This window comes from Pantherophis guttatus, chromosome 3, assembly GCF_059756535.1.
Source record: "Pantherophis guttatus breed Tessera chromosome 3, ASM5975653v1, whole genome shotgun sequence".
In the NCBI taxonomy this organism is placed as follows: Eukaryota; Metazoa; Chordata; class Lepidosauria; order Squamata; family Colubridae; genus Pantherophis; species Pantherophis guttatus.
The window spans coordinates 134325994-134352521 of record NC_142065.1 but is presented as its reverse complement, the minus strand read 5'-3'; the positions used below and the strand labels follow the sequence as shown (position 1 = coordinate 134352521).

General features: G+C 37.4%; 1 protein-coding gene across 3 annotated transcripts in view; it reads left to right on the top strand.

Annotated features, from left to right (window-relative positions):
* The window catches only part of CDH12 (cadherin 12), a 769924-nt gene that overhangs the window by 338297 nt on the left and 405099 nt on the right, over positions 1-26528 (top strand). For all 3 annotated transcript variants that reach the window (XM_034411922.3, XM_034411918.3, XM_034411919.3), the window contains one exon: positions 20428-20510. The gene's annotated coding sequence lies outside the window, so the exon portion shown is untranslated. The remainder of the gene's footprint in view (positions 1-20427; positions 20511-26528) is intronic.

Sequence of the window (26528 nt, the reverse complement as noted above, 5' to 3'; positions counted from 1 at the left end):
ATTTTCCAAAATTTTATTGCTGGTGATTTTGAATGCAGGTTAAAGGTAGATGATAAGCTAGAGCTATAGGAGAAGAAAGGAAAACTAGTCAAGGATTAATGAAGAAAAATACAGTTTATCCTACTTATATCTTCCATGGCAATTTACAGAAAAATGAATCCTCTACATTGCTTGCTTAGAATCAGACCACTGAACAATAACAGCTTATTTCTATATCTGTAGTTTTACAAAAATCCGATGCAAATCATTTTTTTATAAGAAAATCAATTTTAAAAATCAATTCTCTGTCTGGAAAAATCGTTTCACTTTCCTTAGTATGAATATTTGTTTTACTGTATGATAATAGAGTTAAGGAACAAAGAGTTGCATTAGAAGCATAAAATGTCTCTCATATTATATACTTTGGCATTCAACCTTATGTTTGAGAATATGACATAGCTGCCGTATTTCTTCCACTAGAAATAAGAATATTTACTCCATAAATTTCAAAAGCCAATAATCAGTTTATTATTTGGTTATTCCAGGATTATACAACAGCTGTCAGTGTTCTGAGTAACCACTTCAAAGTAGGGAGGTCCCTCAAAGAACATGTTTATTGGATGCATCATATCGGCACAGCCAGTGAAAACCAACTCTAAATGTTTCCTGTGCTTGCCGCATAATTAAAAGAGCAAAGGTTTCTCTCCCCAGGTGTCACAGTTCACATTGTCCAATCAAAGCAGGTGGTGGGCTCCCTCGATCACTTCTGCCCCTCTTCCAACTTTTGGGATGACCTTGGTTCCCATGGGAGAGCTTTTTATTTTGTCTGCAAGATGGTCTAGCTCCGTGATGGCGAACCTATGGCACGCATGCCACAGGTGGCACACGGAGCCATATTAGTGGGCACGCCAGCTCAGCTCTGGGGCGCATGTGCGTGCCAGCCAGCTGATTTTCGGGCCTTCTGGGCCCACCAGAAGTAGGGAAACAGGCTGTTTCCTGCCTCTGGAGGACCTGGGGGGGTGTGGGGAAGCCCGTTTTTCTTTCTTACCTGGCTCCAGATCCTCTCTGTGTATCTGGAAACAGCGAAAACAGCCTTTCCCACTCCCTTGGAGGCCCTACGGAGGCTCAAAGGGCCCATTTCCCCACTCCCGGTGGGACAGGAAGTGACGTTTTTTGCTGTCCCCAGCCTCCAGAGACTCCTAGAGAGGCTCCTACAGACTCCTAGAGAGGCTCCTACAGACTCCTAGAGAGGTTCTGGAGGCTGGGGACAGCAAAAAATGTCACTTCCTGTCCCACCAGGAGTTGGGAAATGGGGCTTTTCAGCCTCCGTAGGGCCTCCAAGGGAGTGGGAAAGGCTGTTTTCGCCGTTCCCAGATACACAGAGAGGATCTGGAACCAGGTAAGAAAGAAAAACGGGCCTACCAGGCCATCATGTACCAGGAGCTGGGGGGGAGGGGGGAGGGGGTTGTGCACACATGCGCGTGGGCACGTGCACGCGTGACCCTCCCCCGCCCCCCCTCTCCTGGCACGCAATGGCAAAAAGGTTAGCCATCACTGGTCTAGCTCTTTCCCTCTCGTCTTTCCCCCATAGTGCATGGCAGCTGTGAAGCAGCACAAGATGGCTTCAGCCAGGTTCAGTTCAGAGTTGACAACAGCGTTTCCAGATTGCAGAATCCAGCTGCCTCTTGCTGATAGGAAACTAATTCAGAATCTAGTTTACAGGGGAAAGTAATAGTATACCAATCATTTCTGATGTCATACATCTATCTACCCATCTATCTATCTATCTATCTATCTATCTATCTATCTATCTATCTATCTATCTATCTATCTATCTATAATTATTTCACCAAATTAAAGTGGGAAATGGTGGGATTGTGATTTAGTAAAGTTATAATTACATGTAGCCATATGCATATGTACAACTGTTTCAAAACCAGTTCAGTAGTGCACATGGCAGCTATTAGTTTTTCTTGGATGAAACCAATTGTTTTGATGCATTTTAGTTCTAAGTGACCTTAATGTTCCCTTTCCACATGGCCTACATTGGGAACAGCATATCTGCTCTGGTTTAAGGGGCACAATTCACCTTGTCTCACCATGGAACATGTATCTCCACACATAGAGGGCAGTGTCACTGCCCTTTGGATCTGAAAGCTACATTTCAGAGTAATTTAGTAACTTGAAAGATTCTGAGCTCATCCAGGTTCATCTAGGCTTCCCCAGTACAAGTGATGATCGACCAACCTTTTTTTCAAGGACAGGAATATATAATGTTGTCTTCAATTCATTCTCAGCCCACAAGAAGGCAAACTTTGTTTTCTTGTTCTGTACTACAAATAGTTGTTTTTGAAAGGGTGCTGTGTGGTCTGCCAAATGTGCTCCATTTTACTCTGGGACAATGTTCCTATTACATTTTGTTTCTGTGTCTCTGAGGTAATGCCCTCTCCATCGAATTGCTCTCAATAGATATTTCATCCTGAGATTGTATTCTGCCTGCCATATTTTTTAGGGGCCTTTTGTCCATAAGACACATCACCTTTTTTAATGGGTTCACCAATAAACAGGGTCCTCTCCCCCTTTCAAATCATTAAAATTCTGCCAATTTTTCTCTATAGCTTAAATGAGAAAAAAATAGCCTTCCTTCCTTCCTTCCTTCCTTCCTTCCTTCCTTCCTTCCTTCCTTCCTTCCCTCCCTCCCTCCCTCCCTCCCTCCCTCCCTCCTTCCTTCCTTCCTTCCTTCCTTCCTTCCTTCCTTCCTTCCTTCCTTCCTTCCTTCCTTCCCTCCCTCCCTCCCTCCCTCCCTCCCTCCTTCCTTCCTATGTTAAAAGAGCAGGGGAATTCACCTGCTCTTTTAAGTTGGACCCTGTAGTAACTATTATTGGAACACAAGAGTGAGCCGACATAATAGCCAAAGCTGAAGAAGAAATTAAAATCTGAAGAATAATTTCTGAAAACAGCCTCATTTTTAACCAATTCTTCATAGGAGTCAGGCAGCTTTAGGATACCATAGAGGAGAATTCTCTGAAAACCCTCTGTAACAGCAGTCCCAATACTCCAATTTGTCCATGCAATCTTATAGAATAAGATATTAGTGTCATGTCAAAACATTTTTAAGTGTGCTTTTCTAACAGTTCTTATTTAAATGAACAAAGAGAATCTTATCTTAAACTTTCTTTTAAAGTGGAAAATAAATTATCTTGAATAAAATATTGTATTATTTTTTATAGCTACAAATTGACCAAGGCCTTTCTGTAACTGTGCAGTCATTTCTCAAGCATTTTGTAGCCTCCATAGCAGTGGTGGGATTCAATTCTTTTAACAACTGGTTCTGTGGGTGTGGCTTAGTTGGGGGTGTGGCTTGGTGGACATGTGACCGGGTGGGCGTGGCTAGCTGGTCATATGACCGGTGGGTGTGGCTATCTGCATAGGGACTACAGAGGGTTGAAAAAAGTCATTTCTTACTGGTCCTCGCACTTTTGACCGGTCCTCGCACTTATGACTGGTCATCATTTATGCCCATTGTAGCATTCTTAACAACCATGTCACTCATTTCACAACTGCTTCTCTTCACCATGGTGACAAGATAGGGCAAAAACGTAAAATGTGAGGACAATTGTAAGTTCGAGTACTGGTCAAAAGTGCGAGGACCAGTCAAAAATAACTTTTTCAGCCCTCTGAGTAGTCCATATGCACAAAAGGACTACCCAGAAGGCTGAAAAAAGTGATTTCTGACAGGTCCTTGCACTTTTGACCGGTCTTCGCACTTATGACTGGTCATCATTTATGCCCATTGTAGCATTCTTAACAACTGTATCACTCATTTCACAACTGCTTCTCTTCACCATGGTGACAAGATAGGGCAAAAACGTAAAATGTGAGGACAGTCGTAAATTCGAGGACTGGTCAAAAGTGCGAGGACCAGTCAGAAATAATTTTTTCAGCCCTCTGAGTAGCCCATATGCATAAAAGGATACAGCAATAGAGAGGGATGAAGGAAGGGAAGGGAAATTAGAGTAGGAGTGAGGGTAAGAGAGGGAGGAAGAGAGGAGGAGAAAGAGAAAGGAAGAGGAAGTAGGGAGGAGAAGAAGAAGGGGAGGAAGAGAAAGTAAGAAGGAAAGAAAAGAGAGAGGTGGTAGGCTTGAGGAGAAAGATTGCTGTACAATAAAAAAGATGAAAGGGAAGAAAGCCAACCCCAAACAAATATAAAGATATTAAGATAAAGAATGAATTATTAAACTTTAAAGAATAAAAGAGAACAAATATGAATAAATAACAATAATTAGAAACACACATACAAACATACAATGTATTTACTTTGAACAGAGTATTTGGCCGGTTCACAAATTTAAACAGTGTTTAGTCATTTCAATTAAATTTACAATTTCTATATTTCCTTTTTGCCATATTTATTCCTCATCTATTTTTTTAAAAAAACCAATATTACCCTTCATCCTCATCTCTAATCTTAATCAAATTCAATTTTTCCCTTCTATTCTATATTATACCCCTTCCCATTGTCATCTATTTTTATATCCATCCTCACATTGGTTAATTATGTAATATTACAGTTGTTTAATATAAATTCAACATTTTAATATAAATCAATTAGTTATATAACTACCTTTTTTGTATATTAATCAATATGAACATGAATATTCCAATTATTTCCATGCAATCCAATTTCTTACAAATCAATTAATTATATTTACCAATAATAATAAACCAAATAATTTTCCCCATATATTCCTCCAAACCACAACTTAACCATTTCTGCTTTCAACACAATATACAATTAATAGTATCTCAATTATTACAATTCCCTAGTTAAATAGAGCTTTTTTTCTTTTGTGTTTTAAAATCTTGAAGTCTCCTCTTTTCCCCTAAATTTCCCATTGTTTGCACCTACCTTTTTTGGTGAGGAAAAAGAAAAGAAATCTGCCTGCCTAATTTTCCAACATGCAAAGCCAACAGCCTGCTTTACTTCTGTTTCGTTTTTCAGTATAGCTAGGGGGGAAAAAATCAGCACTCTTTGCAAGCAAGCAGCAGAGCCGTGAGCAAAACAGCTGAGAGCAAATCAGCTGAGATTCGGGAGCCGATCTAAGCAAGGGCTAATTAGCCTATGCTGAAGCTCCGCTGGCCAATAAAATTACAAAAAAACACTGAACCCTTTGTTAAATTGCTGGCTCGCCCACCCCTCGCCCACCACTATTTATTGGCAATAAATAGTGGTGCGGAGGGGAGGGGCAAGGGGCGGGGCAAGCCAGCAATTTAACAAAGGGTTCGGCCGAACCCCCTAGAACCGGCAGAATCCCACCACTGCTCCATAGCCTTTCACACTGTCAGTTAAGTCCCATGGCAAAACCTAAAGAGAGAATTCCAAAGGTGGGATCCCAAAAGGGAAACTGGACTTTCTTGTTTTTCTTTGAAGATGTTTTGCTTCTCATCCAAGAAACTTCTTCAGCTCTGACTGGATGGTGGGGACTAGAAGGATTTATATTCTTTGCAGACAGCTGGTCATTTGCATTCTTTTAGAGAGTCGTTGAGGCCACTTGGAGGTTTTTCTCAGGGTCACCTGAGTAGTGCAAATGTATGTGGAACATTCTTGAAACTGCTGAAAGGACTGTTGTGGAGCTATTATTTCTGCAGGATATTTTCTGCCCTGTGTCCCTTCACTGTTGAACACGGATGCAGGCTGTTAGAAATGAATCAGTGTTGTCTGCATCTCAAACTGTAGCACAAACGGTTCCTGTAGTCTGCAATATTTCTGGAAATCTGTTCATACTCCTGTACCATTCAAAGGGTGTTCACCCAAAAGTGCATAGCTAAATGTCTGCGGAGATTCTCAGTCATCCAGGTTATGACAGTTCAAAAGGGGCAACTGAACTTTCTTGTTTTTCTTTGAAGACATTTTACTTCTTATCCAAGAAGCTTCCTCTTACCTCTTCAAAAAGCACCTTTGGGACAACCATGACCTGGATGGCTGAGAATCTCCATAGACACTTAAAGAGAGAACTTACCTCATTCAGTTTTATCCATTTGGGAAGTGTGAACAACTTCAGAACAATGAGAAAACAAACATACAGATAAAATGTTATGAACACCAAAAGCAGCAGCATCACCTTCAACACTAGCCCTGGTGGCGCAGCAGACTAAAGCACTGTTATTAACATCAGCTGCCTGCAATTACTGCAAGTTCAAATCTCACCAGGCTCAAGGTTGACTCAACCTTCTATCCTTTCTAAGGTAGGTAAAATGAGGACCCAGATTGTGGGGGCAATATACTGACTTTGTATAAATATACAAAAGTATGAAGGCTATTGCTTAATGCATTGTAAGCTGCCCTGAGTCTCCAGAGAAGGGTGGCATATAAATAAATAAATAAAAAAAATCTAAACAGCATTGGTTGTGCTAGTCAATGATCTTTGATGAGAGAGGGATGGGGGTAATGCAACCATCTTCACTCTCTTGATCTTTCAGTGGCTTTCAATAGCATTAAAAATGCTATCCTTTTGGGTCAGTTAAGAGGGCTAAGAGGGGCTGGGCAGTACAATTTTTCACTGGTTTGTCTAATTTTTCCAAGGCTGGTCCCAATCAGTGTTGATAAGGAGTGAGAGTCTTCAGCCTCTATTTTGTGGTATGCTGCAGGGCTAGGTACTCTCCCCACTCCTTGTCATTTAAATGAAACTGCTGGATGAGATCTGCTGTCACCATAGGTTGAGGTATCTGCAGTATACCAACAATACCCAATATTTCCATTCCTGATGACCCAAGTGATGCCATGGCTGCCCTCTCACAATGCCTGGAAGCTATTGGGGCCTGGATGGGGGACAATAGGTTTCTACTGAACCCTGGCTAGACTGAATGGCTTTAGGTACACCGGGCCCCAAGATCCAGGACTTTTGTCATCTTTGACTCTGGAGTGGGGGCACGATTCCGGACAGTTCTCGTTTGCAAGTTGGAGGTTCTTCTGGACTTGTGACTCCTGCTCAAAGAACAGGTGGTAGTCACAGCTAGGACAGCCTTTGCAAAACTTCTGGTTGCATGCCAGTTTCCTGGATCAGGAATCGCTGTGCTCAATCATTCAGGACCTAGTCATCTCATGGTTGGACTATTGTAATGCACTCTATGTAATGTTGAAGAATATTCAGAAGCTACAGCTGGTGCAGAGTATAGCAGTACAAGCAGTTCTTGGGGTCTAAAAAGCAGTTCTTGGGGCCCATGTAACACCACTCCTCTGTGAACTGCACTGGCTGCCAGTCTGCTTCCAGGTGCAATTCAATATGTTGATAATCATCCTTCATGTCATGGTTTCAGTCTATCTGAGACACTGTCTCATCCCATTGGAATTAGCCCTTCCCATCCATGCCAGCAGAGAAGGTATGCTGCAATTATTGCAGCTGGCTGGATCCAGAAGAACATAGCACTTGCCCTCTGGAGCATCCTGTCCCTCAATGTGAGGTCCAGCCCCACATTACATTGTCTTGACATTTCATAAGGGCCTAAAGATCAGGCTTAGCCAGTTAGTTTGGGGCCCCAATGGAGAAGCATTAGAGTGGAGTTGATTGATCAAGTAACAACAGACCTCTTATCCTCCCCAACCTGCCCCTACCCTCCCCATCTGTAATTGGATTTTAGTTATTGGTATCAACTTATTTGTGTGTGTATGTGCACATATAGATGATATAGATATAGATATACCTATAGATATACCTATATCTATAGAAATATATATATATATATATACATATGAATGTAAACTGCCCAGAATTACTCTGTGGTAAAATGGGTTGCCAATACATTTTAATAAATAAACAAAACAAATAAATAAAAATAAACAAACAAGTAAATAAATAACCTTCAGAAACAAACCCCCCCCCATGTGAAATAAATTCTTAAACACCATGATTAAGTAGCAAAGCCAGAAGAAAACATTTGAGAAGTTGCTAGGTAATTTTTAACACAGAAACTATTTTTTTAAAAAAAGGATGAGCTTTTGAAAGCTTATTGTAGGACCTCAGGAATTAAGAACTTTCAAGGTCAGACTCTAAATCTCTAGTAATTGCCATAAGTCAATGCTGGGATAAGCATTTCTTTTTGTGGTCCTGAACTGGACAGTTCCAGATTTGCTTCCATCATGTGTTCATTTTGACTCTTCATACTTGAGGATGCAGCAAATTTGCTGATCAAGGGCTGCCTATAAAAGTGTGACAGTGACATTTGTTCTTCTGATACTGTGACTTTTGGTGCTGATATATTTGTTTGGAATGAGACTTGAACATGCTATGATATAATGGTTTCAAAAATCCACCAAATCAAGCAATTAATATGAGGGAGTGCTTTGACAGCTACACAACTTTTTTCCCAATGGCTTGTCATCTTGCCCTTCATCCTATTGACATCCACAATTACAGGAAGAAACTGTCTGGAAATTTAGGATTTTAATAGGCAGGTAACATATAATTCTGTTGTTTTTTCCATCTGATTCTGAGAAGATAGTTAAAATTTTCTGAGTTAAGATTTTCTGAATTCAGATTAATGTGAGATGGAAATTAGAAAATAAAGAACTGGGCTGAACAAAAAAAAATATTTCTATTAACATTATTAAAATTAACCTTTGAGTCCACTGCTGTTAACATTAAACATATCTATCAATACGTTGAATGTTAACAAATTTTGGTTCATTATGTATTAGTAAGTAAAGTTTGGGTGTTCTTTGATTGTAACCTCTGGTTTTTTCTACTACCCTCTGGTGTCAAATTGTTAAAGTTTTACCTTATTATGTTTTTTTTTAAGTATTCAAAATGAAAGCATTTTTCCATGGGAAACATTCTTTGTAATTAATTCCAAAATCTTATTTCAAATTTATCTTGACCCTTATTCCATTTGTAACTTTCTAAAATCAAAGTTTTAATCACCTTTTTGTTGTTTATTTTAAAATGTCTTTTAAAGCCCTTAAACTTATTTGTAAAACTTAGTTTGCTAAGAATTGAAAGAAACTTACCTATAATTTTAAAAGCTGTGGACTCCAAGTTTTGTAATAGCTGAAAAGCAGTTAACAAACAATTTCTAAAAAGTGATTAGAAAAGGAAGTATATGGACTCAGTGTCCTTTTAGGGTTCTATCTATGGTTTGAGCAAAATGTTACTTTCTCATCTACCAGATCTCTAAGTCCACTGGAGACTGCTTTCATACATTCTCTTCATGAAAAGCAACTGTCTGAAGCACTTGTAGGCAATCTCAAATCACCTCCTTGTCTGGAGAGGAATTGTTTACTTGCCAGTTCTTCATTCTGCCATAGTTGTTAGCTCTACTTTTCATGAAACCATCTTCAGTTCATTATTTCTTTCCCAGAAAGGCCTCAGGAAACTCCAGCAAAAGCACCACATCCAGTTCTAGTTGTCTAAAAAAAGGAAAATAAATATTTTTTAAGACAACTAGACCTGGCTGTGATGTCTTTGCTTAGCTTGACTGGTGGCTAATATCCAGTTTGGACTACTACAGGAGAATTTGCACATAAATCAGGGGTGGGTTCTAATTTTTTTTACTACCGGTTCTGTGGGCGTGGCTTATTTTGTGGTTGTGGCTTGGAGGTCATGTGACTAGGTGGGCGTGGCTAGCTGGTCAGAGTCATTTCTGGAAGGTCCTCGCACTTATGACCAGTCCTCGCACTTACGACCCGACTCATTTGTTTGCTTTTAACACTGATCAGCTGTAGGACAGCCCTTTGAAGCCCCCCGGCAAGAGTTTAAACAGTTTTTTTTCCCTCTAGTCATCAGCTGGGACTCAGGAGGCAGCAATAGATTGGGAGTGGGACCAAATAAAAAGTAAGAATAGCGTGGGAGGGTGGGGGGGTAGGGGGTGGGAGGGCGGGGGGGAAACCGGTTCGGTGACATCATATCGTCACCGCTACCGGCTCGGCCGAACCGGACCTAACCGGGAGGAACCCACCACTGGCATAAATGTCTAAAGACGTGTCTGATGATTAACTGCGTATTGCAATATGAATTATGACAAAAATCAGCATAAAACCTTTGTCAGCATAAAATTATAAGGAGAGGGTAATATAGAATTTTGGTGTGAATAATCACATGTGAATCAAAATTAAATACCATTCAGCACATACCAAAACCTATTCTCTGCACTGGTAATAAGGATAAAAAGGACTTGTTTATGTAAAGTTTGATATATAAATTTGATGTAAGTGTGGTTTTTGTTTTTGTTTTTATGCGTGTGGGTGTGATGAAGATCAAATGGGTACAGATAGGATGGGGAAATGCAGATACTTATGTATGCAATAAAAATGTATCAATAAGATAAGGAAAATATCCATTTTTTTTCTATGTTCCAAAAGTGATTGTAAGACGTCTAAAATGAATCTGCTGTTTAGGGACTGTCCTTACTGTTGTTAGGTATGCATTGATTGGTGGTATATTTACAGCCAAAGTTCTGGTTTTCCCTTATACAGCTTTGAGAGCCTAATACTAAATGAGGAATTTACTCTGACATTAATTTGCATATTACTGAGATTTTCTTTAACAAAAAGCTCTTGAGCAAATTCAACAATTTTGGGAGAAGAGAAAGGTGCAAAAATTGAATTGAAAACTGATTGGAGAACAGGAAAAAGAGCTGACAACAACCATTTTCAAATTGGGGCGATATTAGTAGGGTCCCAATGGATTAGTCTTTAATTTGTTTATTAATGATCTTGTGTTAGAAATGAATGTAAAATTGATATGTTGAGACTATAGCAAAGAATTCAGGTGAGTACAGTTAAAAGAGCATTTGACGGCCGTGACTGGGAGGATTTTTCATCAGGTTTGCCTGATGTATGCAATAAAAATGTATCAATAAGATAAGGAAAATATCCATTTTTTTTCTATGTTCCAAAAGTGATTGTAAGACGTCTAAAATGAATCACCACCTTTAGAGCGCTCCATGGCTTAGGACCTGGTTATCTACGGGACCGCCTGCTACCACCAATAGCCTCCCACTGGCCAGTATGCTCCCATAGAGAGGGGCTTCTCCGGGTGCCGTCGGCCAAACAATGTCGACTGGCGTCCCCTAGGGGGAGAGCCTTCTCTGTGGGGGCACCTACGATCTGGAACGAGCTCCCCCCAGAGATACGGAGGATCCCGGATCTTCGTACCTTCCGTTGCGCGCTTAAAACATTTTTATTTCATCAAGCTGGCCTGGCCTAAATCTTCTCCTTTTTTAAATTTAAATTTTAAACACAAATTTTAATCTGTTTAATTATGGGGTATTTTAAAATTCAGCCTAAATTATTTAATTTGTTTTAATCTATTTTAAATTTTGTATCTCTGTGTTTTATCCTCTGGCTGTTCACCGCCCTGAGTCCTTCGGGAGAAGGGCGGTATAGAAATTTAATAAAATAAAAATAAATAAATAAAATAAAAGAAAGTCTAAAGAGATTTAAACAGCTCTCTCTAGAGTGGCTAAGCTTCCAAAAGACAAATGTTTCAGATTTTTATTTTTTATTTTAGCGTTTTGTTTGTTTACTTGTTTTTAGAACAAAAAACTGCAAGTGTATTAATGGTAGTGAGTTGGCAGTGACTGATCAGGAATGCAACTGATGAAAATGTCAACCAAATGTGCAGCTGTTGTGAAAAAAAGAGTAAAACATGCTTGGAATAATTAAGATAAGAATAAAATAGCTAATTGGGTTATATAAATTTGTGATGAGACAGAATTAGGAACATAATATACTATTCTGATCACCATGATAAGGACAATATGGGACAAGCAGATAAAGATAATTTTTCCTTCTTTTCCACAGACATTCATTAAAACTAAATGCTTGAAAATCCAAGAGAGGTAACAGAAAGTACTTCTTTACATATCAAGTGGGCTGTGAAATTGGCTACTATCAGATGTGATGATTGCCTCCAAAAGTGGGAGTTAAAAGGAACCTGGACAATTTCATGCACAGTATTGTATAAATTCATGTAGGATTCAGGTTTCAGTAGCTACAGCTTGATGGTTTCAGTGGCTGCAGTTTGATTTTACCAGTTGAATCATAAAGAGTATACATTAAATACCAGAAACAATGGAATAGGTCTGTCATCCAATTCATATTTGTAAATTTCTGAAAGCATCTTTTTGGCCAGTAGTCTAGATGGGCCAAATTCAGCAATGCTTTCTTGTATTCTTACAAATTGTTCCTTCTCCAGCTATCAACTATATATAGTAGCCCCAATTTGGGATTTCACTCAAGAAGTCAACCTAGTCTTGCCTCCATAGTTTTTCAGAAATCAACAAAAAACACAAACCACCATTATGAAGTGATAGAAGTTTTCTCCCTCATCTTAGAAAACCAAGCTTCTCATTTTTAAAAATTAGATTAGGAAAAACGTATTTATCTGGCAGGGTCAAAGATCAGAGTTTTGGGCTTGTTCTTATTCTTCTACATTAGCATCATATTCTGTCCTTACATACAATATGTCTTCTTTTACAGGCTTTTATTGGCTGATAGTGTTATCCATCAGCTGTCAGATGAGAACTACCATTTTCTGAACGTGGGTCTTGGAAAAAGTGTCTCATGTAGTACTTATTAAATTAACTGTAACAGAATAGGAGCTGAAAAGGTTGACTGGGATGTCATTCCCTTTCTTAAAATAAAGTTCAGCTCTTAATGTCTTCTTGAAAATGTCTAACAGAGGAAACTACCGGTAAATCAAGCAAAATTATAAAGGGAGAAAATAAGCAGAACTGAAGAGAAATGGAGAATGAGAGAGATTGTGAAATAAATGATAAACCTCTATCAGCACTTGCAGTGAACAAAAGCAAATGTAATCATTTTTTTTTGGGGGGGGGGCAAAATAGTTCTCACATTAATTTCAGGAATGAAAATGAAAATGGTCTGCTAACTTCAGAAATGAACAAACACCAGGTTGGTGGGACTTTTTCAGTTCCTAGATCTTCTAGGACAGTCAAATTCAAACTGCATATTTATTCAGCTAAATATCTTTAAAGCAAAGATTTATGTCCAAAGCACTAAATGAAGAATTTAGAGTCCTCTTATCTATCAAATCCACTTCAGATTACCCCATTTTTCCTCTGTTCAGTTTCATTAGTATCATGTAGTAGGATATGACCCTTTTGTTAGTGCTACTGTTAAACAACTGGGCATCTGAAATCTTTGCTAAGTAATTCAAAAATACCAATGGATTTTGTAGGTATTATTTTACCAGTAGATCAAATCTATTTTTTGATCTATTTTCTTTCACTTTACATAAACATTACTCTTCAAAGTCAAAATTTTAGGAAATGATATATCCACCATAATATGGTTTCTGGGAGTAAGAATAAAATAATTCTACCATTAATTGATCTTCCTCTACCACTGGAATATGAAGCCAAGTTTTCCTAGATGTAAAATTGCTAGACACAAGAAAAATTGCAGATAAATTTGCCTTCAAGGCACACATCATAGTAAGTTATATAAAATATGTTATGTACTTGTCTGGGATAAGGCTCCTTCACAAAAAAGAGGGTCATATCTTCTGAAATATGTTAAAGTTAAAGTTAAAGAGTTAAGGAAGTATTGGCAAAGAGTCCCTTTCTGAAAGAAACCCACAGAATCTAAATATGTGGTCATTTAAAAAGTGAATATTTGAGACGTCATTCAGCCACATAATAGTCAAGCTTTGTTTGGTGTAGTAATTTTAAAACTACAGAAAAATATGATCTTTAGAAAAAGATCCTACTTATTTATTTATTAATCAAATTTAGATTTCATATTTAATCAAATTTAAATTTCAAATATAACCAAACCTATCTTAATAAATGTAGGCATTGCCCAATTCCAGGTAATTTTGGTTGTGCAAACAACCAGATCCATACTTGAAGAGTTCAATTGGCTGTTTTATTGCTCAAGTCTGTACCCAGCAATCTTCTCAGACTGACAGTTTGTACCTGGTTGAGCCTAGATAAGGTTCAACAGCATTCAAGAGTGGTCGAACTTTATCCTCTTGTGCCCATGAAGGGATTCTAGACTAAATTCCCATTTGACTCCTCACCCTGGCTTGGCCAATCTGTCTTTTACAGGGTTCACAATACTAAATACTAAAATGGCATTATCAGGCAATTGCTTTTATGATGTCATACAGAAACATGTATATGTTTCTGACTGTTCTCTTCCTTTTCATCCCACTTTACATCTTTGGTTTCCTGCTTTTTTATGGTAAAGCTTCTTCCCCCTCATAAGTAATTCATATCATGGATTCTGGGAGGGAGGGCATGGAATATCCCTCCTCCCAGATACCCTTAATTTCCTCATAGCCCAGGAATTAATCAATTTGTTACATAATTGATATCTGGAGGTTATAAAGAAGTACTATTTCTTGGAGACTTATCTGGTTGATTCTGATTCCAAGACCAAATCCAGATCCAGATGTATTTCCCTTGAAGGGCAGCTTGGGAATCCTTTCCTGAACAACAGATGGAAAACATGGCCAGAAAAACTTTCAGTGAACTTCAAGCATTTTTGCCAGCTTTTATGACTGGGAGGCTCTTATGATAGTGACTGATTCCCAAATTACTGCACATACAGATTATTAAAGTCGACCCTTTCCACCCTTAAAATAATTCAGAAAGTACAATTTGTGCAAAATGCAGTGGCAAGGCTGCTAATTGGAACAAATAGTTAACAGTAGCGTTCAACTTCTCTGTATCTCTAGACCTATCTCTCCTATGCAGATTTAGTCTGCCCTGTACACCTATTCTAAAAAGAGATGCTGTGAGACTCTAATCTATCCATGGAGAAAGACGCGACAGCTCCCATATTATGGAAGTGCTTGTTCCAGGGGAGGGAAGGGGGTCCTTTTAGAAAGTAGGTAAGACCAGGATTTTAGCATTGATGGTAGTTACGTGCTGCTTTTGTGACTGCATTTTTTGAAGAGAGATGTGATGGGTATTTTATAAGAGCTATTCTGTTACAAAGTGCGTCTATGTTTTTTTTTCCTGGTATATTTGATATAAAACATCTGTAGTCTCTGGGATGGGAAGAATATACCTTTTTGTATATTGGTAAATGGGTATAAATAAATGAGCTAAGAAGTAAGATAGAGCAATAAGATATATCCTCATTTTTCCCATCTGAAATTTTCTGGGAAGGAAGAAATTTAGTTGCCCTACTGATGTAGGCTCTACATGGAGCTGTTTGAAAAGCATTTGGAAGTTGTAACTGGTCTAGAATACAGCAATAAAACTGGGGTTCTTTTTAGATCTGTTTTTATCCAATCTTTACCATTTTAATAAATATTCAAGTTGAGGAACATAACTAATACTCTTTCCTCCTATGATTTACCTATAACAACAACCGTGGGAAGAGAGTTGACTTGACACAAAGATACTAGTCCAAAATCACCCAACTTTCCGTGCATAACATAGGACTAAAACACAGTCTCCTATTTTCTAACTTGGCACATTAACCACTAGGCTCAACTGGTTAAATATTTTGGACATTTAAGAATACTCTCATATACTGTAACACCACTGATCTGACTCTCAGTGAGCTTCTAGGTATAATTTAAAGTTCTAGTTTTCCTCTATGAAGCCCTAGCTAGCACACAGCCAAGTTATTTGTGTCAACACTTGTCTCTGATTGTTACTTCATGCCTCACCAGAACTGGTGAAGATGTCATGTTTCAGGTCCCATCAATCTGATGATGCCATCTTGTGATACGAGGAGTTGCATTTTCTCTATTATATCATCTGCCCTATGGAAAGGTTCCAACTTTGCTAGTCTTTCACAAGGCATAAATGACTTGGTTATTATCCTAAGCTGTGGAACTGGTAAATTCAGTAAATTATGTACAGTACAGTACATCAGTTGATTGATTTCTTCAGTTCCAGTCTTAATCTCAAATGTTTATTCTGGGTGTTTAGTTTATATTATGTTTGGTTTGGTCTGTTTCCTGCCTAGATATACTCAAATAAGATAGGTAGTCATATAAATTGTATAAATCAACACGGTAATAAAGGAGGTGTGATTTCTCATGTGTGCACATGCTCAAGTATATGCATGTAATTCCTAATGCACTGGATGCAGAGTTTGCTAAGCCAAAGCCATAAGGCTTTTTTCCATTTTTTATCATTAGGCTAGTAGAACATAATGCTAAATTTACTATTCAAATAATAACATACTGTAGTCTGAACACGAGTACACTCTCTGTCTCCTATTTCCTTCTTTCCTTGCACTCCTCTTTCTTTAATCACAACTAGGAGAATATCCACACCACCATAGGAAAAATTCAAAGTCCTCTCAAGACTGAAATTTCAAACCTTCTTTGCATGAGCTATACATAGTGATATTGCCTGGGCTACTATAAAAACCAGACATTTCCTATTTACCAGTTTTATATTTCCAAAATGCTACTTTCCCCAGCTGGTGACTTCAGTAAACACTCAAAGCATACAAAGTTTAAATAGAACAATGCATTTGGAAACTGCATTGCAAGGCATTTATTTTGGGGAGGGAACACATTTTGGGGGACTAAAGTAGACTTGTTAATCCAGTCATACATTCAGTTTGTGAATAATTGGGATCATGTCTAATTAGGTAACCCACACCTTCTGTAATTCAAGCCACTGAGAGCGAAGACAGCCATATTGGTATAGGTTTGTTCTGGTTGTTTCTTTTGATTATAGAAGCCCCATTCAGGCATTTACTGTACCTGAATGTATACAGGTTCCAGAGAACGGAACCCACCCTTCTCTCTCTCTAGCCTTGATATTTTGAACAACAGTTCCAAAGCGGATCTTTGTTAGTGTTCACTTGAATGCAAGCATAATTGTCCCCACTATCTGCGATCCAGCTTTCTTCAGCCCCAGGATTTACTTTTGCTTCACCTCAAGGTGCAGCAAATCAGGGAAAGGCTTCAGGCAATGCTCTATTTTCAGTTCTATTTACTTATTTAGGTAAATGCTTGAAAAAGGCTTTTAAGAATGACAGATATATTAGAAATTTAATTTTACAGAGCCATGAAACTAAATAGTGAGACAGGTAGTTTTAATCTCATGAAGATACAGTACTACCTGCCCAGTTTATTCTTTTTTTTTGGTGTTTTCTTTCCTACACATCCATAATTGTTTTGATTAATACATCAATTTTCATTCATTTCTTGTTCTGTTCTATTTCCTCTTTCTGATGTGGGAAGGTGAATGGAGGAACCATTAAGGAACTGCTGTGAGAAATTACTATATTAATTGCCAAAATATAATCTCCTTTTGTTATACTGATACACTCTGTTGCTTTATAATCTCTTCATTACAGGCAGGAGAAAAAAAAAGTGATTCAAAGAAGATTGAATAGAATTAGTAATGATGCATTGTATTAGGTAAAATTTTAGTAACCAAAGTGCACTTTGCTAAAAATTTAACCAATATGGAATAATTCAGTTGTAGAGTCCACTAAGAATGTGAACAGGAGGTTGAAAATTATGCATAATAATGGTGTTGTGATGTTCTAAGAGATATTCAACAAATTGTTTGACCTTTCTCTGTCTATATTTGTCACCTGGTAGAGCAACTATGTTGCACTAATAATTTACAAGAATGGTGTGTCTGTAAATCATATTGACATCATTAGACAAAATTGGTGAGAAGATGACACTGCAGCCTTGTGACAGGAATTACAAGGTTTCCCAATTCCTCTTGTAGGATGTGCAAAACATATTATGTATCCAAATAGGATGCAAATTATCATGAAATAGCATTGACTGTATTTGGCCTTACAGGTCTTTGCTCAACTGTGTTCTGATGTTATATACAAAAAATGAATTCCTGATTCATGACAGGGTAAAGGTGACAGTTGTTGACTTAAACAAGTTGGCCACGAGTTCCATAATTTATAAAAATAAAAGGGATCATTCCTGTTCATGCAGGAATCCAAATTAAATTTTCCCAGACAAATGAATATATCATTTGTGAGAGAAACTTTCAGTGAGGAAGAGACCACCATTTATCTACATAATTGGTTCCAGTATTCTGAACAATTTAGCATAAATAGTGTATGGTAAAAATATAATTAAAAGTGGTGAGACTGTGGTCCTTCAAAACATATTAAAGTTACAGTTAGTACCTGCCCGCCCCCCGCCCCCCCAAAAAAACAAAGAATTGGAGATACATAGAATTACAAAGTAATTAGAGTATAAAGGAAGGGAATATAGATGTGATTAAACCAAAAATAACTCTTGATAGTTCTGGTAACTCTTCATAGATTTTTTTTTTTTTTTATGATTAAACTGAATAATGAGGTTTTAGGGATGTATCTATAGATAAAAGTTTTATGGGATAAAGAAAATATTTGTGGATAAAGAGGGGAGTTTCTTCTTTTCATTACTTTCTTTCTCTGTTGGTAATACTCTTATTTGAACTTTATTTCCTATACTTTCCTTTATATTATTTCTTCTTTTCTTTTCTTTTCTTTTCTTTTTTCTTTTCTTTTCTTATTTTCTGCACTCCCTCTTCTCTTTCTGTGCTGCTATTTATTTTTGTAGTGTGTATTAGCTTTTATCTGTAACATATCTATATATCTATATGTGTGAGAGAGGGAGGGTATTTTTGCTATTTTACTAGTAGGGAAAACTTTTACTCACATTTACTCAACCCCCCTTTTCCCCCCAAAAAACCCCAAACTTCCTCAAATCCTATTCAAAATTAGCTCGAAGAGTAATTAGCTCAGTTTTTCCAAAACATGTCCTGTCCTTACTGTATTGTCTTAGAAATCTTCTATCCTCCCTTTAGGATATTGTTTTTAAGTGTATTATTTTTTTGTTTTGCATTTCTAAAAGAATTTGAGTTCCAGAAATCTCCCAATTCCTTCCTCTTATATTTTGAAGGTTGTTCTTGTTACACACTGAAAAAAATACATTCACTATTAATATTCACAATAGTGTACAAAAATACACTGTTCTTTCTCTAGATTCTTTGAAAAAAAAATTGCATATGCCTTCCATCCAGGGAGTTGATATAGCAAGACTTATTTAGCTTCAGTGGTGGAATTGTTACCTGGGAAAATAACAAGTTTCCTGGGGAGAATGAGACAATCCTTTCTGCCAAGTAATTCCTATAAAGATTGAAATAGCTACAGATGATGGACTGGAATGGCAGATGTGATCTAGAAAATATGGAAAGCTATTTTTGAGTCTGTGAAGTCTGTGAAACACCAAAACTCATAATGTCTCCTTTTGTTAAACCCACAACTTGTACAAATGTATGTTGTGCTTTGTTTGCTTTCTGTTTGATGTGCCGCTTCAAATATGTTCAAATGGTATTAATTGATGGCACAATAATTGAAGAAAAGCAACTCCTGCCAAATGTTCCATTAAATCAAGAATATATCACAAACGACCAATTTTTAATTTCATGATGGCTGTTTGGGTGGGCAGGAATGAAGGAGAAAAATAGGCAAAATAGAAAAATAAGGACCTCCCATTGGCAGCTTATCAAGGGCTTCTGCAAGGCGGCAAGAACATTTGTATTACAATGTCATCCCACAAATGACACAAATTGAGTAATGATACAATTCACATAACTTTGCAAATTATGTCATGACATATGACATCATCTTGGCTAGTACCAGAAGCTTATGCTCTTTCTTTTAACTCTGGGTATCTTGAGAGAGAGACAGAAGCAGGTATTGCTCAAATAGTAACATGAGATTTATACAAATAAATCTCAGGCAGCAGAAATTACCTTGGGGAGACTTTTCATCCCTATTTGCTCATACTCATAGAAATTATTTGTATGCAGCTACACTTAGCATTGATAAAATGCCTCCATGGAGAGTAACCCAAAGAACGAACTATGTTTCTGTGCTGCCTGTGGAGAAGTACTCTCTCCTTTCTTTGTCTCCTTCTGGTTCTTGAAATATGGAATTTAAAGAAGTTCGTTTAGAAAGGTTCATAATAAAGACTTTGTGCTTCTCAAAATGTAAAACCAAGATGAAAATGTTCTAAAGAGACAAGCTAAAATGGTAGGACAATTCAACAAGTCATTCATATTTATAGAAACACTTCTCAACTTTGTTAAAAGTTATAATAATTGGGGATGTTCATGATCTCATTATTTGCCTTCAACTAATACTATGGCTTTCATGATTTCAAGGCAGTCATTATTTTATCTTTACATTGAAACCACATGACACTTTCATCTAATGATATTCTGTGTACCATTTTTAAGAGCTCTTTTGATGTGATATTTATATGACTAATAGAGAAAGTTTCCTATTCAGCTGTTACATGAAATATATATTTGCCGAAGCTTTTCACCCACGCCATCCAAATACACTAATAATCCTTGTTTAGTGACGATAATTAGGAACAATGAGTTTGTTGCTAAGTGAAGTGGTCACTAAATGAAAAATCACATGACCACAGCTGTGCTTATAATCTTACTTCAACTTTTTTTGTTTTTCTTTTACAGTATCTAAAGGATATAGCCCCAAACTGCCACATTAGCCCAAACAATAAGGAAAGTTTCCGGAACTCAACTCATGAGGAAACCAGGTAAAAAGGCAAATTGTATAACTCTTTTTCCCACTCCCTTCCCTTTGTAATGCTCACCCTGGTGCTGGGATAATTAGCAAGAAGATAATTTATGTTTTTATTTACATTCATTGGAGAGGAAGGCATTACAAGAGAATAAAAAGGCACATAATGGGGAATACACATTGAAAGGAAATACGCTAGCACCAGCTCTTTACTAGCACTCTTGGTGCTGTGAGCAGCAGCTTCTTAAAGAGGGAAGCAAAAGCCTTTAAGTGTGAAACTGATTATGTCAGCAATTTCAGGTAGCAGTTGTAAGATGGTGGGAGGGTTCTAATCAAATAATTAAGATCACAAAACTGAATCATCACAAAAGTGTGGTTAGCACTTTTTTGGAAGAAGCTATTCTGGAGAAAAAGTAGTTCAGGAAGGGAGAGAAAAAGGGGAAAAAAGTGTCAGGCCAATACATACAAGTTGACTGTAATGGGTAACACATGACTGAAAGGGGGAGAAAAAGAGAGAGAGATGCTGTGAAAGTCATTAAATGCAATATTACAGCCAAAAACCTGGGTGGATGACAGAAATCACATTTTATTTAGGAAGTTGTATCGTTAGCCATCTAGCCTAGTTTTGCACACATTGGCTACTGTTCTGATCTAGGCTTCCTGAGTCAGTAAAACACACAAGTTGTCCCAAAAACCTCTTTTATTGCAACAGCTGTGAATTCTGTTCATTCACAGTTGAGTCCCAATTAGTTGCAAAAAGTCCTTCGGGAGAAATCCTTCAGGATAATCACCCACCTTTATCTCCCTTGACACGCTGCCAAAAACCTAATTGGCAAAGCCACACGGAGTCCAGAATCAAACAGCGCTTTAAACTAAACAGAATTAACAACATTGCTTCCTGCAAAGGCCCATGTGCCTTTGCTCCTCTTTTAAGTCTTATGGGAGGGGCCAATAATCTCCAAGCCCTACTCCTGAATCGTCCCTTTTGTATTAACTGTTCTTGCTTTCTGGCAGTTCTGAGCATATGCGCACTGGGAACAGGCTTCCTCTGTTCCTCTGCCTCGCTGAGGTCAGACTCTGGAGGCTCCGGAGGCAGCACGTACCTCCCAGATGGCCCTTTCTCTGTCTCCGATGCAGAGCCCTCATCCGAGCCTTCCCCAGACTCCAGGACTGACCCATGTTCCTCCCCAATCTCCTCACTGTCCGACACTGCTGCCAGCTTTGCAGGTCGTCGGTGAGCCACAACAGCTGTCGCTGACTTCACCATTATGGAAATAGGTGCTTCAAATTCTAGTTTGACAGCCATGGTGAGCTAAACATCCCTTTCTGCATCTGGATGGAGTGACAAACGACATGGGATGGGTGCCAAAATTCTCGCTGGATTAAGGAGAGAATTTTGAGATAGCCCATGTGACTCTGCACAACTGCTCCTCATGAGTGAACCATGGGATTTGTCATTTTGTGAGGTTTGTCTATGAGCTGGGAATCTAAGAAGGAACCATCTTTGCACACAGTTCTTGATGTAGCCTTTAAAGCACAATATCTCAATTTGCATCTTACTTCTTAATTACTTTGGGTTTGAATTCCAAAAGATTCTTCCTAATGGCAAGTTATATTGCATTTGCTAGGTCAGTCAGCTTCTCAGAAAAATAACTTTTAAAGAGTGCTTTGAATATGGACTTTAGAAAGTTTAATGGTGGATTAGGGGCTCAGAAGGACTTTGAATTTTAATTTTAAATGCCAACAAGAATAAATTGACTAGAATAAATTTTCCCATGGGAAAAATGGCAACTGATCTGATATACAGATAGATAGATATAGATATAGATATAGATATAGATATAGATATAGATATAGATATAGATATAGATATAGATATAGATAAAGTGTTTTTCTATCGAGACACCTGGTCTATCCCACACACACATGGAAGGTTGAACACTAGAGGAAGCTAGAGGATAAAGAAGACAAAGCAGAAATCTATAGTAGAAGCTTGAACATACTTGTCTGCCAAGCTTTTGGACAAAGCAAATAAATTTCCTGATTAGGTTGACAGAACTTGTAATGCAATTACAGAATAAGACCTAGTTGCAGCAGATGATTTCAAAATTATTTTGAAGGAGGACTTAAATTTAGCAAATAATGAGAAAGATATGGGCACATACAGTAAATGGAATTGATGGATGACTTATTCGCAAAAAGAGATCTACAAATATTGAATGAGGGAACAAACCTTGTCTCTCTCTGTGTGTATGTGATATACAAAGAGTTCTGCTAAGGTTTTGAAATATTTTATTTAGATGTGATAAACAAAAGAACAAACTTTATTTATTGGATATAAAGAAGAGATCTGCTAAAGGTCTGAAAGATTTTTGGCTTAAAACACAGATGAGCAGAAAACTAAATCTCGGACTCTTTTTGAAGGGATTAAAAGATATTTTTACAAACTCAGGAAGGAATTTGAGATTGACTAGAGCTAAAAGAAAAAAAAAGTTACTTCTGATTGCCCTTTCTGTACTTTTCCTGACAAAGGATGACTGATGAAGCATTTGGATTTTGTTTTTGTTTTGTTTTTCTAAATAGATGAGCTATGGGTGAAGAGAGATTGTGTTGTATTAGAGATAGTGATAACTGTTAAGATTGTCTTTACTTGCTGGGATGAAAGGAGAATTTACTTCATTCTTTATTGCTTACTTTTTTCCAGTTTTTAAAAATTTGTTCATACTTTCCTATTCTTTTGTATATTTCAGTTTTGACTTTTTGTAGCCTATATTATTCTTTTCATTTGTAAACCTTAATAAAATTATGTGGAAAAAATAAACAGGGCTTTCCTAGCCCTACCTGAAGATGCTATGCTTTGAACTTGGCAATGCTTACAAGCAAAATATGTCCTCTGCTCTTAGCGATCTTGTGTGTTTATATTTGTGTGTATGTATAAGAAAGATTATGCACTGTTTAAATGTGATAGAGATAAAGATGTGGCTCAAATCTTTATCCCTAAAAATGTAAGATGTTGATTTGATATTCTGATGTGTGGAGTTTGATTAGTTGCTTTGTAGAGTGCTTACTATTCCTCTCCATTGTGTTCCATTAACTATGTCAGATTTCAAAACTAGGGCTACCAACTTTTTCACTGCAAAAATCCAGATCAGAAGGCTCATTTAAGATGATAAATTCTGGGTACTGTCCTTCCTCACTATTTGGAGAAGGTTGCAGTGAAGGTTTTGATCAGAGTTTCCTAGATTGCAAGAGTGTAATTATTTTGTTTAGCAACTGAGCCAGAAACAACTTGATGCAGAGTTTATTTTTATGTTGTTTACTTGGTGGACAGAAATGGTGTTAACAGTATGATTTGGAATGTCACTGGGAATTCTCCTGCCACATCCTTCTCATCTGTATTCTTCACAGTTACTCTAAACAGGCAACCAGCCAGATATTTTCTTTCACAATTCCACATCCCCTCCTACACCAGCCTGCCTTTTAACTTCCACTGATCCCCACAGGGATTCTACAACCGCAATACCATTCTCATCATTGCATCTTGTTCATCATTGTGACACCAAACACCTCACAATTTGGGGGGAGAGAGAGAGATGGTCAAGGATATGAAGGGGGAAAGAGAAATAAACAACTTCCCAAGAGAAGCAGTTGTGCTACAAGAAACTGTGGGAGGTAAGAGAAAGCCACTTTCTCTGCCAGCTGCTAGACTGAGTGTAAAATACTGGTTGGGCAAGTCCTAAGAATTTTAGGAGTTAGAGGGGAGGAAGAATAATGATACTCTTGATTTTTTTTCCAAGTGCAAAAGTGAGGGAATAGATAGAATAAGGGCAAGAACAAGGCAGGGGGAGAGAGGAAATAATTAAGTGAAGTGTAATATTGTGTACACTACATTAGTTTAAAAAAAAACTAATTTATATTCTCATTTATTAGAATTCCCAAAGAATGGTCATTTGTATTGCCTAAATATAAACATGATATGGGTGAGTTTGGAATTGCCAAGGCAGTGGTGTAACTATCATTCCTTTCAAATATGTATATGATCTGAAAAGAAACATTGCTGCAAATGTACATTACCAAAGCCCCTTTTAATTTTCTGTATCTTTAGGAACTAGGCTTTTGCAAATTCTTTCATTAAATTATCTGATCCATACATCTGTTGTGGGGGAGAAGATATTTAGAATATTGTGAGGGCACAAGAAATCTTTGAATGTTTAAATATTTAAATATTTCAGATTTTAAGATGCTACTCATGGCAAAAGAAGTTATCAATATTTGAACTAAAAAAGAGTGGAAAAAGTGAATTAGCATTAATTAAATATCTAAAGGCATGGTGAATAAGATTGAATTGATTATGTGACATCAAATCAATATCGGATACTTAGCAACCATATTCATGGTTTTCTCCATGATAATCAATCCTTAATTTGGTCTTTCAGGTATTCTAATGGTAAGTACATTAATCACTATAACTGAATGGAAGATCATACCTTGAGCTCTGGTGGCGCAGTGGTTAGAATGGAATATTGCAGGCTAACTTTGCCTACTGCCAGGAGTTTGACCCTGACTGATTCAAGGTTGGTTGACTCAGCCTTCTAGCCTTCTGAGGTTGATAAATTGAGGACCCAGATTGTTGGGGGAAATATGCTGATTTATAAACAGTTTAGAGAGGGCTGTAAAGCACTATGAAGCAGTATAGAAGTCTAAGTGCTATTGCTATTGTTATATATTCTGTGCTTTTGTGTTTTCAGCATCATACTTTAAGAAACTGCAATATTTCTGAATCAGTATTTTCCCCAAAGGGAGAAAAAAGTCTTCAGCACCTCAGATAATTATAGACAGGTATGAAAGTATACAGTTTGAGAAATTTCAGATATGTTCAGCATAGGAGTAAATTAGTTATTATCAATATAGAACTCCTTGCCTTAAATTGACCTCCAGGAATAGTATAATTAAATTAAATTAAAATATACTAATCTTTTTCCATCACACTTTTCTATAAAACATTGCTAAAAGGATGATGAGGGGAACCCAAGATTAGGATTAGGTTTGATTTTCAGTGAACACATATAATGAATAAAGTTACCATTTCGGTGACTTGAATAGCACTGATTTTAATTTGGAATTGCAATTTGCAATACATACATACATACATACATACATACATACATACATACATACATACACACACACACTGCTGTGGAAAATAGAGGATAAAAATATGAAGAACAAAGTTGTGCACCCAGTGTCACATATAGTTTATTGCTTAGGCTGAAGAAATTTGAATTTTCCAGTGTATAATTCTGTATCGCTGAATTAGCAGCTTCAGTTTGTGTCTATGTACAATCCATATTTTTATCTTCATAGGCTTAATAAGAATAGTGACCTTCATCAAACGGTTGATTAGATAAGTACTGTTTTCATCTTGCAGTCATTCTATGGAGATGATCATTTATGGCAGCAAAATTATCAGGGGTGCCACATTTTGAGAGAAGGGAAAGACTGTGCTTGTTTGGTTTCGTGACAAACATGATGAAAGTTTGAAATTTACATTATCAAATGTTACAGCTATAAGAGGCAGCATTAAAGGCTACACAATACTCATCTAAAAGAGCAACACAATTGCTCTGCAAAAAAGGCAGCCAGCTTTTGTTATGGTTGTTCCATTTTTCTTAAACTCAGGAGATACAGAAATCTTTTCATTGGTCTTCCAAAAATCCTGATTAAATAGCTTACCTGAGCCTTCCTTCTGAGAAAAATTTGTTTTAAAGGCACCATCAGAGAGGGAAAGGCCTTTGTCCCTATAGTCTTCAGCCTCATCTTCAGTGACAATTGTGTCTTAGCTCATTTACCTTTTAAGATCTTAATGAATAGCAGGAAATACTGGAGGAGATATACCCTGATATAGTTGCCAGTGGAATGCTTTAAAGGTCAGAGCCAGTCTTCTGAATTCTTTCCAGAATGAATTGGCAACTTCAAAACCCCTGTAATGTCTTCCCTGAAATTTATGCCAGCTAACAAGCTGCAATCTGGACCA